This window comes from Rhipicephalus sanguineus, chromosome 2, assembly GCF_013339695.2.
Source record: "Rhipicephalus sanguineus isolate Rsan-2018 chromosome 2, BIME_Rsan_1.4, whole genome shotgun sequence".
In the NCBI taxonomy this organism is placed as follows: Eukaryota; Metazoa; Arthropoda; class Arachnida; order Ixodida; family Ixodidae; genus Rhipicephalus; species Rhipicephalus sanguineus.
Window position 1 is genome coordinate 141,004,504 of NC_051177.1, and position 7,524 is coordinate 141,012,027.

Consider the following 7,524-nt stretch of genomic DNA (forward strand, 5'->3'; position numbering starts at 1 on the left):
GTTTCTTCAGTTAACTGTCCTCTCTGCGATGTACCAGAGACAGTAGAACACTGTTTTATTAGCTGCAAAGATGCCATTCTGTTTTGGGACATCCTTCAATGAACTGTTCAAAAATATTTTAACATTAACTCACATACTATACGTTACCTTCTCCCAACGTCTCTTGATGAAGTGCCCTTTGACATGTTTTTCCTTATGGGACTGCACAGTCTGTGGAAAACGCGCATGCAAGACGGTAATGCAGAAATAACCACTGCTTCAAGTATGCATTTCATGCGCATGGCTCTCCATCTAAAGGACATTTACGAAGAACTTGACATCAGACCAGACTGGCACTCCATCTTGATGAGGTGTTCATCCTTACCAGCCTCCCTGTGTGACAAACTTTGAAGAACTTTTCCTGTTTCTCTGGACTTGCACAGTATATATGCATGTAAGCCTTTGAATGCTTGTGCAGTGCTTGTGCGATTATTGTCGCTAAGTGAATGCATCACTACGTCATAGCGTTTGTGATAATTTCAAATACGCATTATAGTAAATACTATGAAAGAAAAAAAAAGTGCCTGGATAGCCGAGTGTTTAATCGCTCAGCTTCGGATCGTGGGTACGCGCGTTCGAATTCCGCCGCCTCATGAGGAATCCTTTTCGCCAAGATTTTCTCTTTCTTTATATCTTTCTTTCTGTGTGTCTCTCTATTTCTTTTCTCTTTCTTCTCCCTTCTCCTCACCTTCACATCTTTGCTTCGCCTTGTGCTTCCCTCTTGCTGGACATATCGGCGCACGTGTTGTGGGAGCAAAGCAGAAGAGGAAGAAGACTAGGAGAGCGCGTGCCGGTTCATGAGGATGATAATTTTGGGTCACATTTTACACCGAGCTAGAACAGCTGTTATATACCTTCCTCTTGAGGGATAGTGGTAGACTACCATTCATGATTTGATAATGCTTGCCGAATGAGCCCCATCCCATCCCATCCTTATTCTTCTAGTTATTTCACTCTCATGGTTCGGCTCCGCGGTTACAACCTGTCCTAAGTAGACGTACTCCTTTACAACTTCCAGTGTGTCGCCCCCTATCGCAAAGCTCTGTTCTCTGCCAAGATTGTTCCACATTACTTTAGTTTTATGCATATTAATTTTCAGACCTACTCCTCTACTTTCCGTATCCAGTTCAGTAATCATGAGTTGTAATTCGTCTCCCGCGTTACTCATCAATGCAATGTCATCAGCGAATCGCAGGTTACTGAGATACTCTCCATTAACTCTTATCCCTAACTCTTCCCAATCTAGGGCCCTGAAAACCTCCTGTAAACACGCGGTGAATAGCATTAGAGAGATCGTGTCTCCCTGTCATACGCCCTTCTTTATTGGGATTCTGTCGCTTTCTTTATGGAGGACTATTGTGGCTGTGGATCCGCTGTAGATTTCTTCTATTATGTTTATATAGGCTTCGTCGATGCCCTGATTCCGCAGTGCCTGCATGACTGCTGATGTCTCCACTGATGTCTCCATGTATGCTTTACCCTCCCCTTACTCCTTTCTTTCCGCACCCTCAGTTCCCTTTTCCACCCGCCTACTATGGTATACTATACACGGTTATGATATACTTCACCCTCCTCCTTTCCTCCTACCTCACCCTCACATCTCTCCTCCTCGTCCTCAATTCTCTTTCACGCCCCTTGCTATATTGTGCTATATATGGCTACGCCATAATTTGCCCTCCACCTCGTCCCTTCGCTCCTCCTCACTTTCACATCACTTCTCACCCTCAATTCCTTTTCCCAACCTTTGCTATACTACATTACACATGGCTATGCTATACTATGCTGGCTATGCTATGCTTTGCCTTCTCCAATCCTCCTCAATGTGACATCACTCCTCACTTCCCTTTCCCGCCCCCTTGCTACACATGGCTATGCTATCGATGGCAATGTGTTCATTGTTTTGCCTGCTTGACGCCATGCACGGCTATGCTATGCTTTACCCTCCCCCTCCTCCTTACATCTCTCCTCCTCATCAACTTCTCTCACACCCTCTAGCCATATTGTACGGTTATGCTAAGCTCTACCCTCCCCCTTCTCCTTTCCCTCATCCTCACATCTCTCCTCCTCACACTCACTTCCTCTTTCCACCCCCTTGCTATACTGTACTATACACGGCCATGCAATGTTCTACCCCCTCTCGTCATTTCTCTCACCCTCACCCTCGGATAATTCCTCTTCACCCTCATCCCTTTTCCCAACTCTTGCTGTACTATACTACACATCGCTATGCTATACTATGCTATGCTATGCTTCACCTCTTCCCCCCTCGTCACCCTCAAATCACTCTTCGCCCTCACTTCTTTCCCGCACCATTACTGTTCCACACTAAACGTGGCTATGCCTTACATAGTTTTGCCTGCGAGAAGCCATACATGGATATGCTATGCTTTACCCTCTCTCTTCATCGTTTCCATTCTCACCCTCACTGCCACTTCATGCCCACTCGATCTATATGGCTGTACTATACATTATTTTGTCTCCGTTACGCCAAGGGGCGACGTAAGATGGCAACATACGATGATAGCATACCCCCTTCCTCTTTTTTCTCCTCCCCGCCCTCACATCGCTCCTCCTGAGCCTCACTTCCCTTTCCGGCCCCCTTGCTGTACATGGCTATGCTATACGTGGTTCTGCCTGCGTGGAAGCGTGTCTAATTGACCTTCCTGCCTTTTCTTCCTCCTCCCCCTGCGTTACGCCCAGTGTTGTACACGTTCCTCTAAAACAGGAACGAAAGCTCTTTCCCCGTTCCTTCCCAAATTAGAAACAAGTTCCCGTTACAAGTTCCCTTAATGCGAAAGGAGCGCGTTCCAGTTACATTTAGAACATTGGAACGTGTCGTTATTTTTACGTTACATTTGATTTTTTTTTAATTAAAACATAGTGTCGGATAATAATGAGGTGAAATGAGTGAGCAATTTAAAGCTCACATAGAACTACATATATTACACGATTTTGAACATCGCCGACAGCAGGTTATATGGAGATCGAAAAAACCTAAAGAAACACTCCTAGAAGAATTTTTTAGATATCACCGGACATACTCCAGACAATAACTGCAACTCTGGTGCTCGCCTATTACAAGTGCAACACATGTGGCACTTTTCACATCGTTCTGCAAGTGCAGAGTCAATATACTACGCTTCATATGTTCAAAGAAGTTTCCTCAGATGCACCAGTATAATTAAATTTCTTGGACATGAAATCAATATTAGCGGAAAATAATGTCGAGGATACGTATTTGCAACTTAATAACGTCCCCGATTGAAGTCAGCGAGAGGTGCATCTCATTGTCGGGGTCCGACAGACGATCCTGTTTTAGTTTTTTTTTAGAAAATGCAGATGTTTAATAAAAATGCTACGGCTGCTGTCGTTTTCGCACATGAACTTTACTTCGAGGCGGAAATACTTTGTGGCACCTAAAGTTGCATTGAAATGAGCAATTAACAAAACCTCGTTAATCAGCTCCTTAATTCTTCGTTTCGGGACAGTCGTTGATATAAAAAGTTGCATACCCAGTTTTTAGAAATACAAGAAACATACGTAACTTGAGGTGTTAATCATCGGACCGCTTATCCATTAAGGAAAAACGGTAACAAAAAGCACGCCTCCATTGGGGCGGCCTTACGATGAAGTTCGATTGTGAAGTGAAATATCTGCACGGTGTGTCCAGACTAGTAGGCCCATTGGTTGCTATCAGACTGGCTGAGACAAAACGAAAAAAAAAAAAGAAATCGCCTATTTTCTCCGCACGTGGTCAGCCAAGGCGCCGCGCGCTTCCCTGCGCCCGCATCGGACGCCTTGAAGGGAAAACCATGATACAACAGTCATGTCACAGGATAACAGTAGCTTCTCGAACCTCACGCGCTCGCCCAACCACCCTGCTCTGCATGATGTATTGCGTGCGTGTACCTGCTCAATGCAGTGGAACGTTTGGCGATGGAACGCCGTTCCCTCTGCCGTTCCTTCGTAAACGTAATGAGTTACAGTTACAGTTCCACCTATCCGTAAAGGAACGGCGGCGTTCCTCCGTTCTTCCAAAAAGGAACTAGTTCTTGGAACGTCGTTCCTTGAAACGCCGTTCCGTACAACACTGGTTACGCCAAGCGACATGAGACGATGATGACAGCATACGATCACGGCATACGACAGCCTGGGTCCCTAAAGTGCTCCGCGGGTAAAAAGAAGTACAGTGTACTAGGTGTATATGGCCATTTACATGCGTTTATGTAACTCTAAGTCGTTTCTTGATATGATACGCTTCTAAAAAAAGCATTGTAAACTGTACGGCTTCGCAACTATTCTAAACTACGTGACGATGTTGCTAAACCTTCTCGCGGAGTTCGACAAGCTCCCTGGCAATTCACGCCGTCTTAAAATGTAGTCACATGAAACAGGATGCACTGTCCGGCATTCAGAGAAGATGGAGCAGTTACAGTGCTTCCGAATCTGCCATCGCCGGCTACTGACAGCCACAAATGCGGTGCCCCCCGTTGTGCGCTAGCAGCTTTCAGCAGCCCCCAAGCAAACGCCCGCACCACGGCGCCTCGGTCGGACAAACATGGTGGCAGCCTATGAGCGCTGGATGATTCCGGTGTATACATTTATGTAATTGCCAAAATTAAAAACGCGTATTTTTGACTAGTGCAGCCTGTTAAGCTGCGTGAGTTAAAATGCGCTGCAGCAGTGTAAGAAGGAGCGCATGGACTTAATCTTGCCTTCATATCAATCATCGGGCAACGGCATGTGGTCTACGTTGACAAGTCATAGCCACATCGCGGCCGACCCACCAAAAGGTTAGTGTTCAGAAGGAGGTCGATCCTACGCTGCACCAGTGAACACGCACAAAATTTCACTTAGATGTTTACAGGTTCGTGTTCTATCGCACACACTGACTTCTCGTAAAACCTGAAGGAACTTTCAGGGCCATTTCAGAAGCACTCTGTAGTTGACTCTCGGTGCTGGCTTATCGGCTGTATGTGCGCTAGTAAGCAGGATGGCCCGGCTACGATTCCCAGCCACGACGGTCACATTTCGATGGGGGGGCAAAATGCAAAAACACGCGCGTACACTGTTAGGTGAGATTTGAGAGAACCACGGGTGGCGGGAATTAATCCGGAGTGCCCCCGCGGCGCCGTGCGCCTCTTGATCGTCCGTATCGTAATTTTAGCACTTAAAACCACAAAATTTCATTTTTAGCAATACTTGGTGGTAAGTTATCGAGGATGTAGTAGGAAGAGTAACTATTTCGGAAAACGCAGAATTAATTAGTAAAACCGAGTCGCCAAGCGGTTGGGACAACAATCAGGCTGCATGCCGATGTTTCTACGCAGATGTCACGTAATCAGGCCCGTAACCAGGGGGGGGGGGAGGCTAGGGGCCCGCTTCCCTTCCCCGAAATTTTGGTGCAGTAGCTGTATTTCCCAAATAGTCAACGTTTTCAGCAAGTGCCCCCCCCCCCCCCGAAAAAAAAACAAAATTAAATTCCTGGCTACGGGCCTGCAATTAATATTTGAAATAGTCGTTTAAGAATAAAAGGGCGATTCCGTTTGAGAGGCGCCTTCAGTGGGCGCGGTTTTGTGGGAATAGCCGGGATATAGGTGCTATAAAGTCGCTAATTAGCATAAGAATCCCGACATATTAATAAATTCAGCGGCCTGTCGCAAATAGGAAATCAGCGGCAGCTTTCTGTCGCTTTAAAAATCCTATGCGACAGCTATATACGGTTAATTAGCCGTATACCTATTGTTGTGTGTATAACAACCTATAGGCTGTTATAGAGGTAGCTGCTGAATGCAGCGCGCCACTCACACACACACAGGTACGAAGGACGCAAAGAATTCAGGCAGTTGCACGAACAGGACCCAAGCGTGCTTGTGCTGCTACGCATTATAACTTGTTAGCAACTTAAATATAACAACGATATTTTTTACGCAGAATGGTAGACAACATTTCAGACTTCAATCGAAGAGATCTAAAAAGCATTAAAAATGGCCTTTCTGAGAAACCTATTTTCAAACTTCCGCGTTTTTGGTAAACCACGTACGTTTAAGCACAAACTTGAAGTATAATGGTGAGCGTCGTTGAGCGCGAAAACCACGAAAATTATTTTACGAGACAGCGCGAAGAGATGATCATGATGACGATGGCTTCTGTACCGCACATCATCATCATCGTAATCATAATTACAGATTCGCTGTTAAGGCTTGACCACACGCACGCGTTGCAGCGTGTCAGCGCGTGACCTTTTGACACGGCGCCGTGCCCTCTCCCTATGGGGAGAGAGGGCGCGCTACTACACGAAGCTGCGCGCCCTCTCTCTCCATAGGGAGAGGCCGTGGCGCAGCGTCAAAAAGTCACGCGCTGACACGCTGCAAGGCGTACGTGTGTTCAGGCCTTTAGACGGTTTTCGCGGCGTAGAACCGGCTGAATATTTTCAAAATGTTATTGTCAATATTATTTCAGTGGTGCATGACAGCACTCTAGCCCTTTTCACACTCATTATTATATGAACACATATACGAGGCACGGTGTGGGAATATGATAGACAGCAGCCATCAGCATCGGTTTCGAAAGAGGGAATCCAGTTTTCAAGTGCGACTCCAGTAAAACGATAGGAGTGCAAAAAAAAAAAATAAGTTCAAGACAAGCAAAAAATATTGTCAGAAGTGGGATTCGAACCCACGCCCGGAAGACCGGACTGCGACCTGAACGCAGCGCCTTGGACCGCTCGGCCATCCTGACAGGACAGCAGCCTGTGGTTAGACACGCTATTTAGGTCAGGGAAACGACTTGTACAGGCTCGGCTCGGCAAAGATAGTACGCTGGCGTCAAAAAGATAAAACACCTTTTTGTTAAAAGAGGAACAGTGGATACTGGTTGCCGCCCCATGCATTTCCAACGAGATGCCAGTGAAGGTTATTATTCTTATTATTATTATTATTATTATTATTATTATTATTATTATTATTATTATTATTATTATTATTATTATTATTATTATTATTATTATTATTATTATTATTATTATTATAGCGAGTCCAGAAAAAATTCCTAAGCATTTACAACCATCATTTCGCTAGAAATGACTCTGGATCTCGTTCTAACGCTGCTGGATTATTATCATTGCCATCACTTTGCTGCCGACGAAATCGCGCTGATCTGTTATTTCTTTACAAGCTTGCGCATGGTATCATATCCTGCCCTGTACTGCTCAACTGTCTTAATTTCCGAATTCCACGTAAGCTGACCAGAGAGAATAGACCTTTTCATGTAACCGCCTGCCTCTGTGAACATTCGACCATTGGCAGGATACAACGTCTTTACAATGCTTACTTTTTGGAGCCCGATGTTTTTCACAGCTCCCAGTCGTTGTTCTGCTCCGAGCTTTGCACTGTACTTACATAGCCTCGTACACTGTCGACCTTTTTTTTTTCTGTGCATAGCTGCAATTTTATAACGTTTTTTATCCCTGATATTTTATTATGA

At 45.3% G+C, this 7,524-nt stretch overlaps 1 non-coding gene across 1 annotated transcript; it reads right to left on the bottom strand.

Annotated features, from left to right (window-relative positions):
• Window positions 1-6,696: 6,696 nt before the first annotated feature.
• Trnal-cag (transfer RNA leucine (anticodon CAG)) lies at window positions 6,697-6,780 on the bottom strand. The gene has a single exon. It is a non-coding gene; the product is annotated as a tRNA-Leu (tRNA).
• Between the last annotated feature and the right edge of the window lie 744 nt (window positions 6,781-7,524).